Source organism: Canis aureus, chromosome 33 (genome assembly GCF_053574225.1).
Source record: "Canis aureus isolate CA01 chromosome 33, VMU_Caureus_v.1.0, whole genome shotgun sequence".
Taxonomy (NCBI): Eukaryota; Metazoa; Chordata; class Mammalia; order Carnivora; family Canidae; genus Canis; species Canis aureus.
Genome location: NC_135643.1, coordinates 30,797,759 through 30,825,454, shown reverse-complemented (window position 1 = coordinate 30,825,454; position 27,696 = coordinate 30,797,759). Strand labels below are relative to the sequence as shown.

Below are 27,696 nucleotides of genomic sequence, written 5' to 3'. Positions count from 1 at the left end.
CTTGTAGACAGCAAATAGATGGGTCCTGCTTTTTTATCTAGTCTGAAACCCTGCGCCTTTTGATGGGGTCATTAAGCCCATTCACATTCAGAGTTACTATTGAGAGATATGAGTTTAGTGTCATCATGATATCTCTTCAGTCCTTGTTTTTGTGGATTATTCCACTGAACTTCTTCTTAAAGGGGAATTTTAAGAGTCCCCCTTAAAATTTCTTGCAGAGCTGGTTTGGAGATCACATATTCTTTTAGTTCCTGCCTGTCTTGGAAGCTCTTTATCTCTTTTTCTATTTTGAATGAGAGCCTTGCTGGATAAAGTATTCTTGGTTGCATGTTCTTCTCACTGAGGACCCTGAATATATCCTGCCAGCCCTTTCTGGCCTGCCAGGTCTCTTTGGAGAGGTCTGCTGTTACCCTAATACCCCTCCCCATAAAAGTCAGGGATTTCTCGTCTCTTATTGCTTTAAGGATCTTCTCTTTATCTTTGGAATTTGCAAGCTTAACTATTAAATGTCGAGGTGTTGAACGGTTTTTATTGATTTTAGGGGGGGATCTCTCTATCTCCTGGATCTGAATGCCTGTTTCCCTTCCGAGATTAGGAAAGTTTTCAGCTATGATTTGTTCAAATACATATTCTGGCCCTCTGGCCCTTTCGGCGCCCTTGGGAACCCCAATTAAACGTAGGTTTTTCTTCCTCAGGCTGTTGTTTATTTCCCTTAATCTATCTTCATGGCCTTTTAATTGTCTCTTTTTTCCTCAGTTTCCCTCTTTGCCATCAACTTGTCTTCTATGTCACTCACTCGTTCTTCCACCTCGTTAACCCTCGTTAGGACTTCTAGTTTGGATTGCATCTCATTCAATTGATTTTTGATTTCTGCCTGATTAGCTCTAAATTCTGCAGTCATGAAGTCTCTTGAGTCCTTTATGCTTTTTTCTAGAGCCACCAGTAGCTGTATAATAGTGCTTCTGAATTGGCTTTCTGACATTGAATTGTAATCCAGATTTTGTAACACTGTGGGAGAGAGGACTGTTTCTGATTCTTTCTTTTGAGGTGAGGTTTTCCTTCTAGTCTTTTTGCTCAGTGCAGAGTGGCCAAAAACAAGTTGTATTGGGAAAAGGAGAAAAAGAGAGGAGAGAAAGAAGGAAAGAAAAGAGAAAAAGAAAAAAGGAAGAAAAAAGAAAAAAAGAGAAGAAAAAGAGAAAAAGAAAGAAAGGGGAAAAAAGGGTGGGGGAAGCAAACAAATCAAAAAGAAAAAAAAAAAAACAAACAAACAAACAAACAAAAAAACCACGGGGGAGTATCTTCTGATTCTGTGTACTTTAAGTCCCTTGACTTCCCCTGGAACTTGTCCGTCTAGCTGGTGTTCTGGGGGAGGGGTCTGTTGTGCTGATTCTCAGGTGTTAGCACTTGGGGGAGCTGCTCTGCCCCCTGCCTGGTGCAGGGCTCAGTGGGGGTTGTTTACCCCGAGAGGCCCCAGGAGGAACAACCGCAGTGGCGGGGCCAGCTCTGCAGCCCTGGAGTCAGCCCCCGCAGTAGCTCCGGAGCTCTCCGTCTGCAGGGCCTGGAGGCTCCCGGGCGGGGCCGCTGATCTGCTCAGCTGGGGCAGGAGCGTCCCCGCTGTCCTGGGCCCTCCCGGCCTCTGCCTGTCCCGGGGGGAGGCCAGATCCTGGGCTGTGTCCCGGCGCCCTGTGCTCCGGGGCCTGCGCTGCTGGATTCGGGCTCCCGCCCCGCAGCCCCCTCCGCGGAGCCGCCCCCGAGCCCCCCCGAGCTGCTCCCGCCCCGCAGCCCCCTCCGCGGAGCCGCCCCCGAGCCCCCCGAGCTGCTCCCGCCCCGCAGCCCCCTCCGCGGAGCCGCCCCCGAGCCCCCCCGAGCTGCTCCCGCCCCGCAGCCCCCTCCGCGGAGCCGCCCCTGAGCCCCCCGAGCTGCTCCCGCCCCGCAGCCCCCTCCGCGGAGCCGCCCCTGAGCCCCCCGAGCTGCTCCGGGTCCCCCGTGCGCTGCAGCCCTTAGGGAGCTCGGCGCATCTCCCGGGGCGCAGGTGCCTGTTAGTGTCCCCGGGAGCCCGAGGGCATCCCCGCCCTCCTGGGTCCTGCTCCACCTCCCTGCGGGCCCCTTTCCCCCGGGAAGGTCGGTGCAGCTCCTGCTCCTCCGGGACGGGGCTCTCCTGTCCTGGGGACACTCGCCCCGGCCTCAGCCCGGCTCCTCGCGGGCCCCTCCCCCTTGGAGGCCTTTGTTTCTTTATTTCTTTTTCCGCGTCTTCCTACCTGGATAAAAGCGCGAACTCTTCTCACTGTAGCGTTCCAGCTGGTCTCTCTTTAAATCTCAGGCCGAATTCGTAGATTTTCAGGATGATTTGAAGGTTATCTGGTAATTTGGTGGGGACAGGTGACTTGGGGACCCTACTCTTCCGCCATCTCGCCTCTCCTCTCACATTTAACTTTAGCAGTTCTATGAGTTGTTTGGTTCTGTGGATTTTTAAGATGGATGGTAAATATTCCATACAAATAAGTAATAGCCACAGACTTAAACAATAAAGAGACTTATAATGCACATCCCTGGGGCACACACTTCACACTTGGTTTGATCAGCAGCACCTCAGGGATACCATCACTGACCCAGGATTTGGTTTTGTTTTGTTTTGTTTTGTTTTTACATCTTTCCAGTTCCAGTGACTAAGCTTTTTCTTAGGCCGCTTCACCTCATGATTACAAGATGACTGCAGCAGCTCCAGATGTCACGTTCACCATGACGATACACAGAAAAGAGGGACAAAACTTGGGTTCTCATTAGTGTGGAATTGTATGAAATTTTTGGACATGAGAGAATCCATCTGAAGCTCCATTTCCTCCCAACCAATGAACTCTTGAGCTGAGCCAGAGTAGCAGAAGCTTTACAAGGAGCAGTTCATTAAGTATCAACAAGCAACTCACATCCAGACCATGTGAGGACAGTGATGTTGATTAATACATACCAGGGACAGCTTCATTTACTAGCACACACGCACAAAAAGTCAGTAAGATAGTAAGGAGAAGCATCTCAACTGGTCAGCTCCAAATTAGCAGGGTTTCTTCCATCTCTTCTTTATTTAAATTGTATAATCACCCCTTCTTTCTTCCTCATAAAACCCCCTTGCCTTCCCTATAGGAACAGGACAGTTTTCTGGTGACTCCAGAATCTATGTCCCCCAAATTGCAATTCTGAGACCCCAAAGAAAGGCCTTTGTTTCTTTTCAGTTTCCCACCCTCCTCAGGAGAACTTAGCAAGAAAGAGAGATGAATAAATGCTGGATATAGAACTCCTTTTCAAAATGTATGCCTCTTGTTACCTTCTTTTATTTTCTGCCACACACATTACCTGAGATTTCTTTCATAGCACTTGAGCAATGGCGGCAATAGTGGGAATCCTTATTTGTGCACGAATTTAATGAAAATATACCTAAGATTTCAGTTTTTGAATATTACTAACTGTAGATTAGAGCTTGCCAAGCTAAGGGCTATTTGGCCTACGGCCTGTTTTTGTAGGGCCTGAGAGCTGAGAATGCTTTTTACCTTTTTAAAGGATAGTAAAGGGCAGCCCAGATGACTCAGCATTTTAGCGCCACCTTCAGTCCAGGGCGTGATCCTGGAGACTCGGATCGAGTCCCACGTCAGGCTCCCTGAATGGAACCTGCTTCTCCCTCTGCCTGTGTCTCTGCCTCTCTCTCTCTCTGTATCTCTATGAATAAATAAATAAAATATTTTTTTAATAAGTAAAATCTTAAAAAAAATAAAGGATAGTAAAAAAACAGGAAGAGGAGAACATGCAATAAAGACATTATGTAGCCCACAAAGCTTAAAATATTTACTATTTGTCCTTTTTTAAGAAGTTTTACTACCCTGCGATAAACACACTAATATTATTCATCAAATTTAAACAATTCCTAGTTTCCTAATTTTTTAAAAGATCAAGAATGATTGTTGAATTTTATTAAATGGCTTCATACCATCTATTGAAATGATCATAAGCATTTAATCTGGGAGTTTACTGAATACTATTAATGGAGAAGCATTCTTGGTTCTCGTTCTCTTTCTCTTTTTTTAAGATTTTATTTATTTATGCATAAGAGACACAGAGAGAGGCAGAGACACAGGCAGGGGAGAAGTAGGCTTCCTATGGAGAGCCTGATGTGGGACTCGATCCCAGAACCGTGGGATCATGACCTGAGCTGGAGGGAGACCATTAACCACGGAGCCACACCGGTCCCCCATTCTTGGTTTTCTGTAATAAATTTTTACTTGGTAACAATTTCCAAACTGTAATGCTGCAAATCCAATGGCCAATTCTCACTGTTCAGATTAGGTGATATATGGGTGGTATTTGACATTATACGTCCTTCCCTCCTACTTGACACATTTTTGCAATTTTACTTAGAGAACAAGATAGATTTATGGTTTTCTTGCTAGTTGATCCCTTTTTCTCCTCAACCTTTGAACTCTGGTCTAATGGCCAACAAGCACATGAGAAAATGCTCTGCATCACTTGCCATCAGGGAAATACAAATCAAAACCACAATGAGATACCACCTCACACCAGTGAGAATGGGGAACATTAATAAGGCAGGAAACCACAAATGTTGGAGAGGATGCGGAGAAAAGGGAACCCTCCTGCACTGTTGTGGGAATGTGAACTGGTGCAGCCACTCTGGAAAACTGTGTGGAGGTTCCTCAGAGTTAAAAATAGACCTGCCCTACGACCCAGCAATTGCACTGCTGGGGATTTACCCCAAAGATTCAGATGCAATGAAACGCCAGGACACCTGCACCCCGATGTTTCTAGCAGCAATGGCCACAATAGCCGAACTGTGGAAGGAGCCTCAGTGTCCATCGAAAGATGAGTGGATAAAGAAGATGTGGTCTATGTATACAATGGAATATTACTCAGCCATTAGAAACGACAAATATCCACCATTTGCTTCAACGTGGATGGAACTGGAGGGTATTATGCTGAGTGAAATGAGTCAATCGGAGAAGGACAAACATTATATGGTCTCATTCATTTGGGGAATATAAATAATAGTGAAAGGGAATATAAGGGAAGGGAGAAGAAATGTGTGGGAAATATCAGAAAGGGAGACAGAACATAAAGACTCCTAACTCTGGGAAACGAACTAGGGGTGGTGGAAGGGGAGGAGGGCAGGGGGTAAGGGGGAGTGGGTGGCAGACACTGAGGTTGGCACTTGACGGGATGAGCACTGGGTGTTATTCTGTATGTTGGCAAATTGAACACCAATAAAAAATAAATTTATTATTAAAAAATAAATAAATAAACTCTGGTCTAAGATTGTTCCAAAACTCAATCCTAGGAACTGTTCTTTTCTCTACCTTCCTTTACTGAGTGATCTCAGCATTCCCATAGCTTTGAATTTCACATTATATATTAATAAGTCAAAATCAGTATATTCATTCATGAACCTCTCCTCAAACCCTGGATGTTTATATTCCCCTGCCTACTCATCACTGCCAGTCGTATTTTTAATGGGTCCTTCAAATTTAACATGTCCAAAGCTGAATTTGGCTCATCTTGTGCTTGCTTCATCAGCACATATACTGAATTTTGCTCATCTTGTGCTCCAGTTCTGCTCCTCCCACAATCTTTTCCACATCACAAATGGTGACTTCATCTTTCTAGTAGCTAAGAACAAAAACCTTGGAATTGTCCTTGTCCATCCATGTATTCACTCAACAATTGTTGATTGTACAATCTAGATTTTATCATCTAGATGCTGATGATACAGCAGGTGAGCAGAGCAATCAAGTCACTGCATTCATCAAACTCTTCTTGTTAAAATAAACAAAATATAAAGACAATATATGTAGCATTTCCAACAATGATAAATGCTGTCAGGGAGAAGCAGGGAAGGAGGATAGATAGAAAGTTCTGGTTGTAGAGAAGGCTTGTGATTTTAGGTGGTCAGGGATAATTTCATTGCGCAGGTGAGATTTGCCATTCACTGAGGGGGAGGTGGCAAGAGGAGCAGAATTGGTGGGGGGCATAAAGAGTTCAGCTTTGAATCTTAAGTTTGAGGTGTTTATTAGACATCCAAGTGGAAACATCAAGTAGGCAGTTGAATGTAAATTTAGATTTCAGAGGAGAGGACCAGCCCAGAAACATAAATTTAAGAGCTTTTGGCGTATGTATAGTACGTAAAACTTTAAAGCTGGATGGAATCAACTGGGAGTGGGTGTGGGTAGAGAAGAGAAAATGCCACCCAAATGTCTCTTGATATGCACCCCAACATTAAGAGATTAGGATATGAAACAAGTAGGGAGACTGAAGAAGCAGCCAGTTACATTTTCTCAGAAGAGAAAATCTGAAGAGGGATGGTTTTCTGGAAGCCATATGGGGCAGGTATTTCAAGGAGCACATGGTTTGCTGTGTCAAAGGCTGCTTGCTGCAGCTCATGGATGATGACCAAGATCTGACCTTTGGGTTTATAAATATGGAGGATGTTGTCCAAGCAGACAAGAGTGGCCTCTGAAGTGTTGGGGCCATGATACCTATCATGGAGCGAGGATTCCATAGAGAATAGATGGAGATAATAGGAATTAGAGATCTAAAGTAGTGACAACATTTTTGAGAACTCTGCTATAAGAGGAAGCAGGAAAGTGGGGTCATACCCAGAGAAGGATGTGAGATCAAGTGAGGGTTTTGGGTTTTGTTTTTGTTTTTTAATGATGAAATATAATAACAGCATACTAGTAGGCCGATGGAAAGGACTGAACCAGGAGGGAAAACCCAATGAGACAGGACAAAGGACAATTACCCAGGGCAACTTTCTGAGATGTGGGCTGAACTTGGACAGTGGCCCAGGCAGCTCACTCAAGCTGAGAGCAAAGGGGAGGGGTGCAGTGGAGAGAAGCCAGTAGATGTTGGAGGACATGTTCTGATTGCCTCTGTACCTCCAGTGAAATCAGAAGCAAATTTTTCAGCTGAAATTTAGGATAGAGGGAGCAAATATTGGAAGACAGAGGAGAGAGAAGAGATAAAGGGTGGTCTAGGAGAGAAGAGTGACAGGTTGGCAAATGTATTAGGGTTGCTCAGAGATTTCCTTCTCATTTTGTAATAAGTGGAATTATTTTTATGAACCTGTCTCTGAATAAGCGGAATTATTTTTATGAACCTGTCTCTGAACACTGCTTTAGCTAATCTCTACAGACACCTAATGCCTCCCCTATTCATTTCTAAATATTTTGTAATTCTCTCGAATTCATGGTTTTTAAAGTATATTTTCAAATTTTTCAAGGATCATTTTGTTAGATTATTTTGGTTTGGGAAATCCTTTTGTTATTAATTTCAACATTATTGCATCATGCCAGTGAAAATGATTTATACGATTCCTGCTTTTCTAATTTTGTGAAGATTTCCTTTATGGCTAAATACAGTGTGAAGGTTTAAAATGTTCTATGCATGGTTGGAAAAAAGTATGTTAACTTATGTGATGTATTAATATAGATTTTTGTAGAAGAATATATATTACCTTCAGGCAAGATTCTTAAGTTTAGCATTCAGATTTTTATATACCACTGCTTATTTTTTTAGTCTACTTGACCTATCAGTTTCTGAAAGGAATGTGTGTATGAATAGGCATTTGGTCAATTTTCCCTATACTTTCCTCAGCTTTTGCTTTATTTCAATACTGTGTATTCTGAGGTATAAAATATCAATGACTGTTATATCTTTGGGGAATGATTCTTTCATTATGAAATACTGCTTTTTCTCCTTTAGTGCTTTTAATATTGATTCTATTTTGTATAATATGAATATTTCTATACTAGTTTTTCTGTTGCTGCTGTTGTTATTAATTTAACCAATATTTTTCTACTAGTTTTTATTTTCTATTTTTTAGAGTTATTGTGAAGATATATTACTCCAATCTGAGAGTATTTTCCTTTTAATAATATATCATAGATAGGTTTGGATTTTTGTGGCCATTATATTGATTTCTCTCTACTATGCTTTCTTTTTATTTTCTCTTTATGTTCCTTTGTTAGATTAAGTTGTCTTTAATTTAATACATATATGAAATAACATATGTATGGTATATATGTAATACACACACAATATCTATCCTTTTAGTGGTTAACTTTGCTTATACAACATTTTAATTTAATTGCTGTCCAAGTAATGCTTTCACATAAGTTAAAAAAATTAGATGGTACTCAAAATCTCATAAAGAACATTAGAAGGTCTCTATAATTTTTCTCCACAGGTTTTACCACAGCATGCCTCCTGAGATGGTGAGAGGCGGGCAGGATGAGCTTCCAGCAGACTGTCACAGGAGCAGGGCTTCTGGGCTCCTGGTTTCTCCTGGTGTGGCAGCCACAAGGACATCTGCTCTGTCTCTGGAGCATTCCACATGTGGCTCCTTCCTGGGGTATGCACCTCTCCTTGCCACTGCTAGGCACAGAACCCAGCTACTCCAAGTCAGGTGCCCCAGTCTTTCCCCTGGGAGCTTCCACAAAGCTACCTCTTGCTTCTTAAATTTTCTTCTGAAACCCCTCCAAAACCACTCCCATCTTTGATAGCAGTTCTCTGTTGAAAGTTGTGGACTGTAGTTCTTCCTGGCTATTTTCCATCTTTTAGGAGTTTCTCACTTTCTGGTCCACCAAAAACACCAAACACCTCTTCTTATTTTCCAGCACTGTTAGAGACATCATTTGTCATTGAGATGAATAGGAGGCAGGAATATGGATTCAATCCACTATTGAACCTAATTCCAGGTATTCCTTTAATAAAGGAGGTAAAGTGTGACATGCTCCCCCTTTGGAAGAAAAATTAATTCTGAGTTTTTGGTTGATCTGATCAAATGAGGAGAAGAGGAAGTTGGACCCTGAGGCTTAAAAATCTAGGGAATATGCACTGAGGGTATCATTATGTCCTGTCTGACAATTTCAGTTTCTACCTTTCAAGTCTCTCACTTGTAGCTTATTCACGTCTTCCCACTCCACATCCATGTTCTTTCCCAGTTCTCATACCAGCTGTGACTTGAAGCAGGAACTCTCCCTAAAAGTGTGGGAGATGATAAATAATTAATATATCCATAGATCAGGGGATATCACTCAACAAAATTCAGGAGATCTTTATCATCAATATTCTGAGAACATGGTTTAGACTTTGAACTGAGGATTGTGCTTCAAAGAATCTGTGTGTGGGGACGCCTGGGTGGCTCAGTGGTTGAGCATCTGCCTTCGGTTCAGAGCATGATCCCAGGATCTACTCTCCCTGTGGGGAGCCTGTTTCTCCCTCTGCCTGTGTCTCTGTCTTTCTGTGTGTGTGTCTCTCATGAATAAATAAATAAATATTTTTTAAAAAATGAATCTGTGTGTAGAAGAGAGAATATGGCCTGTGGGGAAAGTCAGAAATGAGATTGCACCCCAATGTTGCTGTCTCCAGCTAGTTTACTTTGGGCCAGTTGCCTAACCTCTCTGAGCCTCAATTTTTCAACTGATAAAACTGGAATAAGAATACTTTCTCTGATGTGGAGAAAAGGGAACTGTGTTATACTGTTAGTAGGAATACAAACTGTGCAGCCACTGTGAAAAAAAAGTATGGAGGACCCTCAAAGAGTTAAAAGTAGAACTACCCTATATAGTCACACTACTGGATATTTACATCAAAAATACGAAAACATTCATTCAAAGGGATCTGTGCACTCCTATGTTTATAACAGCATTATTTTTAATAGCCAAATTATGGAAGCACCCCAAATTTCCATCGATTGATGAATAGATAAAGAAGATGTGAGATATATAGATACAGATATGTACATACATGTGTGTATACATATATAAATATATATATTTAATGGAATATTATTTGCCCATAAAAAATAATGAAATCTTGCCATTTGCAACTACATGGATGGAGCTACAGAGTATAATGCTAAGTGAAATAAGTCAGTCAGAGAAAGACAAATACCATATTATTTCACTTCTATGTGGAATTTAAGAAACAAAAAAAAATGAGGAAAGGAAAAAGAGAGAGAGCCCAACCAAGAAACAGACTTTTAACTATAGAGAACAAACTGCTGGTTACCAGAAGAGGGATGAATTAAATAGGTGATGGAGATTAAGGAGGATACTTGTCATTATGAGCAGAGGGTAACATATAGAAGTGTTGAATCATTATATTGTATACCTGACACCAATATAACACTGTATGCTAACTACATTGGAAATAAAAATAAAATAAAATAAAATAAATAAAATAAAATAAAAAAATGTTTAGACCTTCTCTGAAAATAGATACCGAGGCAATCCTGCACACTCTGGCCCAAACCACCATAATCTCTAACTGGAATATTGCAAAAGCTCCTGAAAGGTCTTCCTGCCCTCATTGCAGCTCCCCCTCCACTCTATGTCCAGCCCTATAGCTGGTCAGATCAGGTCACCAAGTCCCTACTAATACAGTCATACCAGATCTGTTCCATTGTTACTTCTCTGACCTCTTATCCTATTATTCTTCCCTACTAGCTGCACACCAGCCCCACAGGCCTCTTTACCATCCCTCAAATATGCCAGGCACACTTCTACCTCGGGGGCCTTGGCACTGGCTCTACTCTCTTTCTGGGGTGTGCTTCTCTAGGTATCCGCACAGCTTTCTTTACTTAAATATCACCCTTTTAGGCCTCTCTTTGATGCTGTCAAAAATTTCAGCCCTCAAAAAAAAAAAAAAAATTCAGCCCTCCTTCTTATACTGTTTTCCCTTAGCAGTTATCAGTAGCTAACAAACTATGCATTTTACTTATTTGTATTTGCTTTTGTCTGTCTCTACAACTAGAATGGAAGTTCCATGAGGACAAGAATTTTTATTTTTTATTTATTTTTTTAAAGAACTTTTTAAAAACGTATTTATTCACGAGAGACACAGAAAGAGGCAGAGAGAGAAGCAGCCTTCCTGCAGGGAGCCTGATGCAGGACTCTATCCCAGGACCCCGGGATTGTGCCCTGAGTCGAAGACAGACACTCAATCACTGAGTCACCCAGGTGTCACAGAATTTTTTTTTTTTTAATTTTGATGGCTACTATCCTAGCACTGGGAACCATTTCTAGCCCCCAGTAGATGTTTCATATATATTAGATACAGTATTTGTAAAGCAAAACAGTTTCATTTAGTGGACAAGAATGCAGCTGCAGAAACAAGACTCCATGGATTTCAATCTACTGCTAATATTTACTAGGTATGTAACCTTGGGCAAGTTATTTAACTTCCTGGGTTTCAGTTTACCACCATTAATATGGAAGTGGTGGGAGCACCTGTGTGTGGAACTATGGAGAAGATTAAAGGAGGTAATACAGGGGGGATCCCTGGGTGGCTCAGCGGTTTGGCGCCTGCCTTTGGCCCAAGGCGCGATCCTGGAGTCCCGGGATCGAATCCCACGTCGGGCTCCCGGTGCATGGAGCCTGCTTCTCCCTCTGCCTGTGTCTCTGCCTCTCTCTCTCTCTCTCTCTATCACAAGTAAATAAATAAATCTTTTTTTAAAAAAAAAAAAGGAGGTAATACATGTAAAGTATTCAGAACAATGGCTGACACATAGAAGCCATCAATAAAAGAGAACTATTGTGACTGACATACCTAGTATACAGTAGGTGCTCAGTTTAATGGTAGTTGTAATTATCATCAAACTTAAGCTTTAACAGTCTGAGAACCTCAGAGAATGAGCGGGTTTAAGAGATGGAGAATGCAGTTGTCTCAGTTTTTCAGAACTAAAAAAGCCAAGCTTGCATCCTATCAGGAATGTGCTGCTAAGTTGACCGTCCTCTGATTCAAGTTCATGCGTGCAGCTTAGGCTAATAATATCGGTCTCCAAACAGCTGATTGAGCACAATATGACTGAAGGAGAAATGGCAGCAACAGGACAAAGTGTCCAAGCTGAGGTCACAAGGTTGGTCTCAGTTAGAAAGCTCACTTCATCTGTCAAGCAGCGCCGAGCATAATTACCCAGAGAGGAGCACAGAAGCCTTCTTTTTGAGTCTCCCGAGCAGCCTTGTCACGGCCCAGTGAGGAGGCAGGCACAGGATATTATTAACTGTCCTACAAGTGAATGCCCATAAAAGCAAAGTTGTGCGGTTCAGCAAATTCCATTGCAGACATATCCAGCAACAGAAGAGTAATTTCTGGAAGCAAAGGAGCTATTAAACACATGATTCCGAAACAATAAGACAAAGCCAGGGCCTCTCCTTCATTCAATCAATTATTTCCCTTTCTGAATATAAACAATATTTTATAAAACAGAAACCCCAAACTAAAAAGTATATGAAGAGATGCTCAAATTCAAAATGCAAATTAAAATAATGAAATATCCATTTACATGTATAAGATTGGCAACGTTAGGAAGATGGCCCATGCCACAGGTTGGAGGACATGTGCACACAAACACCGCGCAATACTGGCAGGAGGTGTTTGGAAGCACCATGTGGACTACTTCATCAAATTAGGAATATGCATCCCTAGGGGCCCATGATTCTACTCCCAGTTATAGATTCCAAATATGCTCTTATGCAGGTCTATAAGGGGATATTTACAGAGATGTTTATTGTAGCTCTATTTGTGTGGCAAAGAGGTTTTTCTGGGCATCCATTACTGAGAAACTAAAGAAGTAAATTATGATAGATTCACTACTAAGCAGTTAGAAACGATAGATGAAGTATTCATATATTGTTTATTATAAAAAGAAACAGAATGACTTATATAATACAACATATTTCTGTAAATAAAAAATACATTCCTAAAAAAAAAAACAACTATTTCCCTTTCTGATGCTCAGTTTGTGGATTTAGGGGATTTTCTATAAATAATTAGTATTCTTTTAAAAAATATTTGTTTAATTTAGAGAGAGCATATGTGAGTGGGGGTCGGGCCAGGGGGAGAGAGAGAACCCTAAAGCAGACTCCTCACTAAGCGTGGAGTCCAACTTGGGCTTGATCCCAGGTCCCTGAGACCACAACCCAAGCCAAAATTAAGAGTCACTTGTTTAACTGACTGAGCCCCCCAGGTGTCCCTATAATTAGTATTCTTAAACTACATAAGCCCTTAGATAATCTAAAGGAATTATAGGTCTTTTCTACAATTGTATTTCTAAAATAATAGCTAAATAATGGACAAAACAGGGCATGTGGGTAGCTCAGTGGTTGAGTGCCTGCCTTTGGCTCAGGTCATGATCCCAGGGTCCTTGGATCGAGTCCCACATTGGGCTCTCTGCAGGGAGCCTACTTTTTCCTCTGACTACATCTCTGCCTATCTCTCTTTCTCTGTATCTCATGAATAAATAAACAAAATCTTTAAATAAATAAATAAATAAATAAATAAATAAATAAATAAATAAATAAAAATATTGGACAAAGCTAAGGATTTTCTGTTGTTATTACATTGCCGTGATGCATTTTTTTTGCCAATCTTTTATCTTCTACTTTTCAAAATTATTTAATTGTAAAGATATTTTATTGTCCAGTCTGAATACATTTATATTACTATTACTGATTACTGATATTTAATATTTTTGATAGTTTGGGATTTTATGATCATTGTATTTTGTCTTATCTCTAATCTTTCCTTATTCTTTCTCTTTTTATTCCTTTGTTAGATTAAGCTGCCTTTTATTTCACTCACATAACATAGTTTAATACATACATTTTATATATTTAACAACACAATATGTAGAAAATTAGAAGTTCTTTGTAATTTTTCTCCACAGGCTTTACCACAGCCTGTCTCCTGAGGTGGTGAGAGGGGGGCAGGATGAGCTTCCAGCCAGACTATCTCAGGAGCTGGGCTTCTGTGTTCCTGGTTTTTCTCTGTGCAACAGCCACCAGAACATCTGCTCAATCCCTGGGGCATTTCACACATGGTTCCTTCCTGGACAGGAAACAGAGTTTGTTTTTCAAATAACCAGTTTTACTGACCTTTTCTTGACTGATTGAACTGGTTATTGTGATGTCATGGAGACACAATCTACATAACACACAGAGTTATGGGGAAGAAAAGAATGAGCCCTGGCCACATATCACATGAATCTCTGCATAAAATGCTACTTAGGTAGGTGTCCTGCCTCAACGCCCAAGTCTCCTCTCCCCTTTCCAAGGAGGGAATTTTGGGGCTCAATCCTGCCTCTGGGCAAGATGTAAACTCTAGTGCAAGTAAACCCAGCATCAATGAATCTTAGAACCAGACAGACTCAGAACCCTCTTTCTAACCGCATTTTGTTCTCTCATATTCCTACTGCTTGTCTGCTTAGAGACAGAGTCCCTATCTGGATGACAGCTCCTTCCTTAGGGACAGTCTCCTTCCTTGAGACAACAAGTCTATCCCTAATCCCCAAAGAGGGCTGTCTCATCTTTTTGTGGCAATGTCTGAATTTAGCAATTCCTAGATGCCCCGAAGCTGTGTTCCAGCTATCAGTGTGACACTGTTTTTCTTTCAGCTGAGTTTTTCTGAGGCTGACATTTTGCCTTGATATACACCTTTAGTTCCTTGTCCTCTCTTCCAAGCTAGAGTTCTTTCTGCTGCTTGCAGCCCTTCTCTCCAGCTCCACTCCAAGAAGTAGATTTGGGTCTGGGTCTAGCATCTGCCACTGGGCTAGATCAAGTAGCAGGCACTTTCATGTACACTCTCATTTTATACACACAACTCTGTAGCATGAGTGTCCAAATTGGTATAACTATCCTTATTTTAGAGTTCGGAAAATTGAGATTTAGAGAGCCTAAGTGTCTTGCCCATCTGAAGCCAAGAATTAAGTGGAGTCTGTTCTCAAAACCAGATGTTATATCCATACAATAAAATATTATTTATCCATAAAAAGGCATGAAGTGCTCATACATGCTACACTGTAGATGAACGTGGAAGACAATGTTAAGTGAAAGAAGCCACACACAAAAGGTCACATATTGTATTATTCCATTCATCCGAAATATCTATAATAAGTATATCCACAGAGACAGAAGAGATTGTCAGCTGCCAGGGAAACTGCTTTCCCCTGGGGTGATGAAAATGTTTTGGGGCTATATACAGATAGTATATATACATCATCACAACATGATGAATGCACTAAATACCATTGAACCACTCACTTCAAAAATGGTTAATTTTATGCCACATGAATTTCACCACAATTAAAAAAGAAAAAGCAGACTTTTAGATTTCCAGAACCTGAGCTTCTTTCACAGAAATACTTGTTTCTTAAGTTGGAAAATAGAAAAAAAAAATAAATGATATTCTCTCACATTTTAAAATTAGAAATGGAGTGACTTTGCACGCCCATTCAACCTCTGTGTAGGCATTACTTAGTTCCTGGCCTTGCAGAAACTCGGTTTTCGTCTTCTCCTGCACAGGAGACCTCTGCCGCAACCATGTTACACCAGGTCATCGGTCAGGCCAAGAAGCTTCCAAGCTTGATCCCCCTTTTCATATTTATTGGGGCAGGAGGTACTGGAGCAGCACTGTATGTGTTGTGTTTGGTATTGTTCAATCCAGATGTTAGTTGGGATAGGAAGAATAACCCAGAACCTTGGAACAAACTGTGTCCCAATGATTAATACAAGTTCTACTCAGTGAATGTAGATTCACAGCAAACTGAAGAAAAAAGGTCCAGACTTCTAAATAAAATGTTCCACTATAAAGCTGCTTAGAATGAAGGTCTTCCAGAAGCCTTCTGCACAATTTTCCTCTTATCCAGGAAATATTTCCCCTCTAAATGCACGAAATCATGTTGGTGTATTGTGTTGGGGTTTACACTGAATGATAAATATCTGAAACTTGAAAAATAAATAAATAAATAAAATTAGAAATGGAAAAGCAATGTATTACTTTAATATTTAATCACAAAGATTTTAAATTTAAATAATTTTGGGGCACCTGGGTGGCTCAGTGGCTGAGCATCTACCTTTGGGTCAGGTCATGACCCAGGGTCCTGGAATTGAGTCCCACATCAGGCTTCCCACAGGGAAGCCTACTTCTCCTTCTGCCTATGTCTCTGCTCTCTCTCTGTATCTCTCATGAATAAATAAATAAAATCTTTAAAAATAAATAAATAAACTTAAATAATTGTATCATAAAAGTAAAACTGATAAGTGAAAAAGCTCACACAGTATTGAAGAGTGCAGATAATGATACAGAACTACACCTGGCCCAACCACCCAGTCTCACTCCCAAGAGATAAACAGTATTATAAGGTGTCTTTGTAAACTTCCAGAAGACTTTGTGAGCATATGTATAGCCACATGGTTCTTACTTTGCTTTTTATTTTTTTAAATTAACAATAGTTCTTGGAGAACTTCATAAGAGAAAATATATCTATCTCGTGAATTCTAATAGCTGCATGATATTGCATTTTATGGGCTTACCAAAAATTTATTTACCTTTCCCCTTGTCCTAATACTTAGTCCTTTACTTCTCCATTCCTATGCATTATATTTAAAAGCTATTTGTAGATCTAGGCCATACTAGTGATTTTCAAACTTTAGAGTGAATGAAATCACCTATGAAGCTTAGTAAAAATAAGGATTCCAGAGCCTCATCTCAACATGGCCTGACTTGGCATGTCTGTGGTTGGTCCACTCATTTTCACTTTTTAATAGCCACCCAGGGTTATTCTGATGCAAGTGGTTCCTAATCCTACTCTGAGTAATACTGAAACAGAATGGAACTCATTCCAGCAAACCACTGTTGAGCTGTTGCTATGTTCCAAAATTTGTACAAGTGCTGGGAGTGCAAACAAGGCCCCTGCCCTGACAATAGAAAATACAAGTAAATCAGCCAATGTTATACCATAAGGGACACACAGTGGAGGTACATAAAAGGTGCTGGAGCTGGGGAACACTTATGGGCAGAGGCCAGAAGAGGCCTCATGAAGGAGGTGACAGATGAGCAGAACAGTAATGGATTAACATGCATTTTCCAAGGAGATGGAATTGAAATGCTACAGAGACAAAGATGCCAGGCTGCAGTAGCATCATGAATAGTCATGGCACTGACAGAAAATAGAGTGATCGCTAGAATAGCCTACAGGGGAGAAAAAAAAGTAATGGTCACATCACTGAGTGTGCCATGTTAAGGAGCTAAACTTTGTGGGTTATGGAAATCATGAATTGTTTTAAACAGTAAAGTACCAGGGTTCAACTTATATTTTAAGGGTCATTGTGGCTACAGTATGAAGGATGGATTCAAGGAGTCCTGAAGATGGAGGAAAGGAGATTCATTTAAAAGCTGTCACCGGAACACCTGGGTGGCTTAGACAGTTAAATGTCTGACTCTTGGTCTCAGGGTCTTAAGTTTAAACCCATGCTGAGCATGGAGCCTACTTAAAAATAAATAAATAAATAAATAAATAAATAAATAAATAAATAAATAAATAAGGCTATCACAATATCATGCCAAAATTATGATAGTTAAAAAAGAAATATGTGAAAATAATAGAATGAAATCACCTTTTTATTATTTTAGGTAGGAAAAATGCTCTTTATGTATGTTATAAAGCTCAGAAGTCAGAAAAGAAAAGAATGACAAATTGGATGATGTAAAAATGTAAAGTTCTATGTGTATAATAAAAAAAGATCAAAATATAAGCAACAAACTTAGGAAAATGTTTCCAACCACAAGTCACAAAGGCTAATTTCTTTAATAAATGAAGAATTTTCATTAATCAATGAGAATAGGGATCCCTGGGTGGCTCAGCGGTTGAGCATCTGCCTTCAGCTCAGGGCATGATCCCGGGATCCAGAATCGAGTCCCTCATTGGGCTCCTTGCAGGAAGCCTGCTTCTCTCTCTGCTGTGTCTCTGCCTCTCTCTCTCTCTCTCTGTCTCTCATGAATAAATAAATAAATAAATAAATAAATAAATAAATAAATAATTCTTTAAAAAAGAGAATAGATTTATGATCCAATAGAAATATAAACAAAATATAACTAGACAGGGGCAGCCTGAGTGGCACAGCAGTTTAGCGCCGCCTTCAGCCCAGGACATGATCCTGGAGACCCGAGATTGAGTCCCACATCAGGCTCCACACAGGGAGCCTGCTTCTCCCTCTGCCTGTGTCTCTGCCTCTTTCTCTCTCTGTGTCTCTCATGAATAAATACATAAAATCTTTAAAAAAAATATATATATATATATAGGACGGCCCGAATGGCTCAGCGGTTTAGTGCCGCCTTCCGCCCAGGGCCTGATCCTGGAGACCCAGGATCGAGTCCCACGTCGGGCTCCCTGCATGGAGCCTGCTTCTCCCTCTGCCTGTGTCTCTGCCTCTCTCTGTGTGTGTGTGTATTCTCATGAATAAATAAATAAAATCTTTAAAAAATAATAAAATAAAATAAAAATATATATATATATAACTGGACAGTTCACAACATACAAATGGCTTTTAAATATTTGAAAAATATTTAATCTCATTCATAATTAGAGCCAATGCAAAATAAAACTATAATAAAATACCATTTTAACTTATTAAATTATATTAGCTTTTCAAAATTTTAAACATTTTTTAAGAAAAAAATCCTCCCCAATGAATACCAAAAATTACAAGGCAATGAACTAATAAAATGCTTGTCAAGCAGATAAATGTAAAGCCAAATGCACCAGACATAGGATGGGGACAGGCATCTACATAACTGCCCATGCAAAAAAACCCCTAAGGTGTTAGCTGGCAGTAAAAGTAGTAATGCTAGAGCAGAGCTGAAAACCAATGTTCTCAGTATGATCCCATTCATGTAAAAATGTTTTTAAGTGACTTCACAAAATCCAAACAGTTTTATGATGTGATGTGGTTACAAAAAAACAAAACAATCAAAAACAAAGGAAAGGATCGCTTGGGGTTTTAGGTTGCCATAATAGAAACATATGATTCAGCTTAAGAGAGATAAAGGCTCACATAGTAAATATAGAACGACTTTAGATTGAGACATAGCTGAATTTCAATCTTTCCTATTGAATGATTAGGGTCAAATAATTTAAGGTCTTTGATCTTTTGTTTTTCCTATCAGGAAAATGAGGCTACAATAACCCATTCTCAAAGTTTTAAAGTATTAAGGAGAGAACATGCAAAGCATCTTAATATGATTCCTGGCACAGAATCTGTGCTTAATTAATGTCAATTCTCCTTCCCCTTTCCATCTTCTCTTTTTTTTTCCTTTCCATCTTCTCTTTCCCTTTCCCACAATATCATATCATACCACTTTCCCATAAGAATACTATATTGCCATGAGAAGCTGGTGGGAGGTTCTCAATCATCAAGAGACACTGGGAGAGAATTAAAGCTATGGAATTAAAAACCACTTGAGTCAGCCCCGGCAGAGCTTGCAGATAATGGTGAAATAGAAAGATCTGGAGTTCCAAGTAGAGAGAAGGGAAGAGGGCCCAAAGGTAGTTACAGAGAAGTAGTGCTGGGCAAGCAGATCAGTAGTCTGAATCCCCTGCAAAAACTTGTAGAAATTACTCACATCAGCAGCACATTTTCAGAAATGTCTCCTTGAACGGTAAGAGGAGGATAAGAGACACATTGAGGTTTCTCTGCTCAGAGCCAAAATAGGAGCAATAACCATAAAAAGCCACCCAACTGGATCCAAACAGTTCAGAAGACCAATGGGCTGGAAGCCAAAGACCAATTAGAGCAGTCCTCTGGCAATAAGCTGTAGCCCTGATGAGAATATCACCTAGCTATTTTCTCAGCTGACAGTGCTGCTCTAAGAAACGAGGAAAAGTCAAAGGGAGATAAGTACAGGGGAGAAGTGAGTGCCTTTCTAAGAGTTTCCTAGTTGTGGAGAGACAGAAATTGATTCTATAGAAAACTCTTTACAAATGAAACAAAAGTGCTTATGAACATGAGAGGAAAAGGTTAACCCTAGCAACAAAGGTCAATCCTATGAAATGACCTCCATAATCTATATGTATTAATCAGGATTCTCCAGAGAAATAAAACCAATAGGATACATAGAAAGATATTTATTATAGGAATTGGCTTACACAATTATAGAGATGTCCCTATACCTGCCATCTACAAGGTGGAGAAGAAGAAAAGCCAGTGGTGAATTTCAGAGTCCAAAGGCCTGAGAACCAGGGGAGCTCATGGTTTATGCCTCAGTCTGAGCCCAAAAGCCCGAGAATGGGATGAGAGCAAGATGATAGTGTAAATCTGGGTACAATGTCTGAGGGTAAGAGAAGATGTATATCCCAGCACACACATAGAAGAACAAATTTTCCCTTCCTCTACTTTTTGTTCTATTCAGATCCTCAGTGGATTGGATGATGCCCATCTTCATTGGTGTGCATAATCTTTACTTGGGCTACCAAATCAAATGCTAAGCTCTTTCAGAAATATCCTCAAAGACACACCCAGAAATAACATTTTACCAACATTCCTTAGCCCAGTCATATTGATACATAAAAATAACCATCGCACCATGAAATAACCCCAAGCATTACTGACAAGTCATTTGTCAGAAAATTTGGTGAGTGGGACACCTTCTCTGAGGATAAGGAAAAAAATATATGTCTTGGTTTCAAAGAAGTTTCAAAGAGTCAGGCCAAAACTAGAGTTAGAAACAGGCTCCTTAGCTCCATTCTCAGTCCTTTTCTCTCTTCTTTCTCTCTCACATGGTATTATAATCCATTTCTGTGGCTTTAAATACTACCCATAGTCAATGACTTCCCCACTCAGACTTCAATACTATCATTTCCTTCCTACCCCACCCCACTCAAGCATGGATGCCCTTCTTACTTCGTTCAGGTTCTGAGGTTTAATATTTCTTCATAAATACTCAACTTCACATATAATTGCAGAAATAAAACTTTTTTAAGTTTTTATTTATTCATTCATGAAAGACAAGAGAGAGAGGCAGAGACAGAGGCAGAGGGAGAAGTAGGCTTCTTGCCAGGAGCCTGATGAGGACTCCATGCTAGGACCCTGGGATCACGCCCTGAGCAGAAGGCAGGTGCTCAACCACTGAGCCACCCAGGTATCCCAGAAATAAAACTTAAAATAAAAAGTTACCATGAACATAGAAGCAAAATCCTCAACCTTAATATTAGCAAACCAAATCCAAAAGAGATTTATACGCCATGATCAAGTGATATTTATTCCGGGTATGCAAGGCTGGTTCAAAACTTGAAACTTCACTACTATCCATTACATTACAGGCTAAAGAAGAAAAATCACATAATCATATCAATATACACAGGAAAAGCATTTGACAAAGTCCAATATCCATTTACGAGAAAAACACTTTGTAAACTAGGAATAGAGGGGGACTTCCCAACTTAATAAAGAATACCTACAGCTAATATACCTTATAATGAGAAACTCATAGCTTTCTAACTAAGATCATGTAGAAGGCAAGGATGTCCTCTAACCATTGCTTTTCAACATTATGCTGGACATCTTAGCTAATTCAATATGACAAGAAAAGGAAATAAAATGTATATAGATTTAAAAAAGAAGACATAAATTGTCTTTGTTAGCAGGTGACATGATCATCTATGTAGAAAATCTGAAAGAATTGACAAAAGACAACTCCAAGAACGAATAAGTGACTGTAGTATGCTTGCAGGATATGAGGCTAATATACTGATCATAATAAAAGAACAAAGGGAATGTAATGGAGCAAAGATATTCTCTTCAATAAATGGTACTAGAACAACTGGACATCTACATGCAAAGAAATGAATCTAGACACAGACCTTACACCCTTCACAAATATTAAGTCAAAAAGGATCACAAAGCTAAATGTAAAATGCAAAACTATAAAACTCCTTGAAGATAACATAGGACAAAACCTAGATAACTTTGGATGTTGAGATGACTTCTTGGATACAACAATAAAAGCATGATCCATGAAAAATATAATTAATAGGCTGGACATCACTAAAATCAAAAACTTCTGCTCTGTGAAACATGTTAAGAGAATTAGAAGATAAGCCACAGACTAGAAGAAAATATTTGTAAAACATGCATCTCATAAAGGAGTGGTATCTATGATATTCAAAGAACTCTTACAACTCAACTATAATAAAATAAACAATCCAATTTAAAAATGGGCCAAAGGTCTTAACAGATATTTCACCAAAGAGATATATAGATGACATATGAGCATAGAAAAGAATTTCCACAACATATGTCATTAGAGAAATGCAAAACAAAACAATAATGAACTATTACTATACACCTGTTAGAATGGCCAAAATCCAAAATACTTACATCAAAGGCTGGTGGAGCAATAGGAACTCTCACCCACTTGTGGGAATGTAAAATGTAACAACCACTCTGGAAAACAGTTTGGCAATTTCTTTTTTTTTCTTTTTCTTTCTTTTTTCTTTTCTTTTCTTTTCTTTTTTTTTTTTTTTTTGTAGGATTTATTTATTTGAGAGAAAAAGAGAACATGAGCTGGGGAGGGGCAAAGGGAGAGGGACAAGCAGACTGCCTGCTGAACACAGAGCCCAACGTGGGGCTTGATCCCATGTCCCCGAGATTATGATCGGAGCTGAAGTTAGAAGCTTAACCAACTGGGTCATGCAGGTGTCCAAGTCTGGCAATTTCTTACAAATCTAAATATACTCTTACCATATGATTCAGCAATTGTACTTCTCAGTATTTACTCAGCCAGAAGAATTGAAAACTTATGTCCAACAAAAACTTTCATGCAGATGTTTATAGTGCATTATTCATGATTGCCAAAACTGGAAGCAACCAAAATGTAGGTGAATGGACAAATAAATGTTGGTACATTCAAACAATGTTATTCTGTACTAAAAAGGAAATGAACTATTAAGCCATTAAAAGACATGGAGGAACCTAAAATGTGTATTACTAAATAAAAGAAGCCTACCTCCAAAGACTACGTACTACATGATTCAATCATATGACACTCTGAAAAAGGCAAAACTATGAATACTAAAAACATCCATGGTTGGCAAGAGTAGGGTTAGAGGGTTGGGGAAAGATGAATTGTCAAAGCATAGGGGAGTTTTTTTTTTTAAGATTTATTTATTTATTCATGATAGACATAGAGAGAGAGAGAGGCAGAGGCACAGACAGAGGGAGAAGCAGGCTCCACTCAGGGAGCCCCATGTGGGACTAGATCCCCGGACTCCAGGATCACGCCCTGGGCCAAAGGCAGGCACCAAACCGCTGAGCCACCCAGGGATCCCTGCATAGAGGAGTTTTAGGGCAATGAAAATACTATGTATAATATTATAGTCATGTATATATGCCATTATACATTTGCCCAAAGCCATCAGTATACAACAAGAGCAAACCCTAAAGTAAACCATGAGTTTTCAGTAACTATGATCTGTCAATGTAGGTTCATCCTTGGTTTAAAGAAAAAAGAAAAAATACCATTCTGGTGAAGGATGTTAATAATGGGGGAAGCTATGCATGGGTGGGAGAAGGAAGTTTATGTGAAATCTCTGTTTCTTTCTCTCAATTTTGCTGTAAACTTAAAATTTCTTTTTGAAAAAAAAAAAAAAAATGAAGCCTTACGGTGCACCCCGCCCGGAGCCACCACGGTCATGCAGTCCCCGGCGGTGCTCGTCACCTCCAGGCGAGTTCCGAGTGTCCACAGCAGTGTCCGCGGGCGGCCACGTGGGGCACCAGCCCGGGGGCAGTTCTTGGTCCAGTTCTTGGGCTCCGGAAAGCACAGGGAGATTGAGGAGCGCCCGCAGAAGCCGAGCGGTCGTCATCCCGCGGCCAGCCTTCCCCCGCTCCCCAAGAAGGTCCTGCTGGCTGGGGGGTCTGACATCCGGGAAGGGAGAGCCGCGTTCCACGAGATTCTGCGCTGTGTCCCCAGGGCCGCCGAGCGGGCGGGAGGCCCGGAGCTCCGGGGCGCGGCCCTCACCTGCGGAGACCGCCCTGTCCTGGCCGCACACCACCAGGCCCAGGACGACGGGGGGCTTTGGACTTCCTCGGGCAGCAGGACCGAGCGCAGGGTGAGGGTCTCCCCAGCCCAGACCTGAAGGGTGCAGGATGCAGGAGAATCTGAGGAGGCAGAGGCAGAGGCACTGGGCCCTCTGGGCATCATGCGCTCGAAGAAGCCCAAGAAACGCCCCGAAGTGGCTGTGAAGCCCAAGCCCTCACCCCGACTCACCATTTTTGATGAGGAGGTGGATCCTGATGAGGGGCTCTTTGGCCCAAGCACGAAGCTCTCCGCCCAGCACCCTGCAGAGGATGTGCCCCTCAAGGACCACCGCTCGCCAACTGTGATGGGGGGCTCTGCCTGCAGGCCTGGAAGGGGTTGGATGGAACCTGCCATCCTAGTGGGGGTTCATCCGCTGCAGACTAGCCTCCCTGGAGGCCTGGCACCACCTAGACACTTGAGTGAGGATGTGCACATCCCCAGATGATGATGCTCAGTCTGTGGTTGGTTCTCCACCACAGGTCTGTGACCTACTGGTAAAATGATGACACCCAGTGATTCAATAACGTTAATTTCCGTGACTCAAAAAAAAAAAAAAAAAAAAAGACTTTGTAAAAAAAATAGATAAATAAAAGTAAAATCCATTTAAACCAATTAATTTGTCAAAGATTAATAAGACTGAGAATACTTTGTGTTGGTAAAGGTATGGGAGTACTGTCATATATACACCTTACACAAAACTACATTACAGAGCAAACTCCTTAAAGAACGATTGGGAACTACTTTACAAAACTTAAAAATACTATGCTTTTGAACCAGCAATTCCATTTCTAAGAATTGTTTAAACAATTGTTTAAACAAATGCCCAAAAATAATTATAGAAATTTTAATGGCAACATCACTTATAATCACGCATGCATGCATACTCACACGTAAACTAGCCTAAATGTCCAATAGAGAAATAGTTAAGTAAATCATGGTACAATGGAATAATGTGAAGCCATGAAAAAGAATGAAGTAGATTTTAATGTACTAATAAAGAGGTCCAGGAGACATTGTTCAGTAAAACAAAACAAAGCAGAAATGGATATGCAGTGCAATATGATTTCATTTGCTTTAAATACATATATATGTTTATAAATAGGAATTTTCTGGAATGATAATATAAGCACTATCATAGTGTAATTCCATTTGTAATATATATAGAAAATTTCTGGAATGATGAAGAATGATGTTAATAGTGATTTCCCCAAAAGAGCAAGACTGAGTCAAGGAAGAATGAAACAATCTTAATTTTTATTCTATATTATTCTGTATTGTTGAAAGTTTCTTATTATATATATGCATTGCTTTTATTATTAAAATTATTTTTAAAGATTTTATTTATTTATTTGACTGAGAGAAAGAGAACAAGCAGGAGGATCTGCAAGCAGAGGGAGAGAGAGAAGTAGGCTCCCTGCTAAGCAGAGAGCCAGATGTGGCTCCATCCCAAGACCCTGGGAGCATGACCGGAGCCGAAGGCAGATGTTTAATGGAATAAGCCACCCAGGTGCCCCTAAAATTATTTTTTTTGAATATTTTTGTGATTATTAGTTATTTCTATTTCTCTGGTCAATTTTCTTCTGGATTGTTTGAGTTTCATTATTATTTTGCATTTACATTAGTCATACTCATGAAATATGAGTTTACTTTTGCCTTTCTCTGTTTGCCTTTGACTTTTTATTGGTATATATACACATACATATGAATATAAAAGAAGTGCACCACTCAACAAGAAGTGTATTCATGAGATAACCAGCCCAAGACTAAGAAACAGATCACAGCAGCACCTCAGAAGCCCTCATATCCCTTCCAGTCTCTACTTCTATGGCTGCTTTTTAATTTTATTTACAACTTTTGGTTAGGAAAATTTTCCATGCTTTGGTTCTCAAACTTGGTGCTCTCTACCTTTGAGAATTCTTTCATTGTTTTTGTGCTTATAAAGTTTTTCTTCATCTAGAAATCAAATGAATATTCACCCATATTTTTTATCCAGTAGTGTTTTATTTCTTTACATTACTCTTTACTGGATTTTACAATAGTGTAAGTGGATGAGAATTTCAATTAAATTGTTTTGCCAAATAGCTAATCTTATAAGATCTTTTGTTCCTGAGTGGGCACTACTGAAAGAAGTTAATCAGCTCTATCATCCTCAAGATCCCACAGCACAAGAATCACAATTTCAATTCAGAGAGAAGAGAGAGACCTCCCTGAAGTATTGATTATGACTGCCTAGCACTGGAAAAATTAGAAGAAACATATTTATAACAGCATTCTTATGGTACAATTTTAAAGTTAATCAAAAACTTTACATACATACTTAGACATAGTTATATAGATGTTCTAAGAAGGGGCAGGGAGGAGTTTGCTAAATGTCACCCCATAATATTAAGTGGATGAGAAAATTGAAACAAAGGCCACCAACTCAACCATGGTACATCACGATGGCAGCCTTAGACTTTTTCTGGAATAAAGGCCACAAAAGTATTCATGAAGAAGCTAGGAGATAATTAAAAGGGAGGCTCAGTGAGGCAGTTCAACCACAAAGCACAAGAAAAATACAGAAGCAAGAAATCAAAATCTGGATTCTTTCTCTGCTCCTTACAAGCCACATACACTTTGGCTATCTACCTTTTCAAACTTGAGTTTTATGGCTCTGCTTTTTTTTTTTTTTTAAATCTATGTGTTTCTTAACTTCTCTTTGAACTTCACGTCCATTCTGTAGAGTGAAGAAAAGAGGAATACTTTTTTCATAGAGTTTTAAGGACATAATACCTAACACAGAATCGTCACTTAGTTAATCTTTATAATTTCTGTGAATTGCTCATATTTTCCTCTACTGATTTTTTTTAAAAATTTTAGATTTTATTTATTTATTCATGAGAGACACAGAGAGAGGCAGAGACACAGGCAGAGGAAGAAGCAGGCTCCCTGTGGGGTGCCCGATGCGTGACTCGATCCCAGGACCCAGGATGACGACCTGAGAGGAAGGCAGACGCTCAACCACTGAGCCACCAAGGCGTCCCCCTCTACCGAATTTTTAATATCAGTTTTGCTGTTTTAATGTCAATTAAATGTCAACTAAGAAGCAATTAGATACAGATAGGTCCTCTAAGTAATGGTACGAAGAACATTTTCTAAATGCTTGGGAGCTTGGATGAGTAATGAGTTCTACAATGGCCTTGTGATTCACCTCACAATGTGAGGATCTGCCTCAGCGCTATTTATAGGAATTCTCATGCTCATCATTGAAATGGAGACTCCTCCAGGGTGAAAACTGCACCTGTTTAACCATCATCAGTATTTATGCTGAAGTTTAGAAGCAAGGAACAGTATTTCCAATGAAGACCACAGGGTCACTTCACAAGTTGATAAATAGGGACTCTCAGGCAGCGCTCACAGCAAGGAATCTGCCCCTAGCCGTGTGATCTAAAAGAACCGCAGCTAACCACTGAATGCCATTTCTTCTTTCTAAAACAACCTCTTCAAAGTCTTCATTTAAAACCTTTCAGAGGGATGCCTGGCAGGCTAAGTTGGTAGAGCATGCAACTCATCTTGGAGTTGTATGTTCAAGTCCCACATTGGGTGTAGAGATTTTTTTTTTTAATTTTTTAATCTTTTTTAAAAAGCTGTTAAAAAATTTTAAAAATTCATTTGGAAAGATTTGTTCTAGAAATAAAGAACTATATGAGGGTAGCTTTTAATGTCTGATATGAAGTCATTTATTTCTTCCACAAACAAGTATAACACTTGTTTGTTAAGTACTGCCTAGGGATCAGAAACAGCAGT

The 27,696-nt window shown here is 40.0% G+C and overlaps 2 pseudogenes; both read left to right on the top strand.

Annotated features, from left to right (window-relative positions):
• Positions 1-15,351: 15,351 nt before the first annotated feature.
• On the top strand, positions 15,352-15,808 carry LOC144304239 (cytochrome c oxidase subunit NDUFA4 pseudogene; annotated as a pseudogene).
• A 7,716-nt stretch (positions 15,809-23,524) lies between these two features.
• LOC144303975 (HCLS1-binding protein 3 pseudogene) lies at positions 23,525-24,355 on the top strand (annotated as a pseudogene).
• Positions 24,356-27,696: the final 3,341 nt, after the last annotated feature.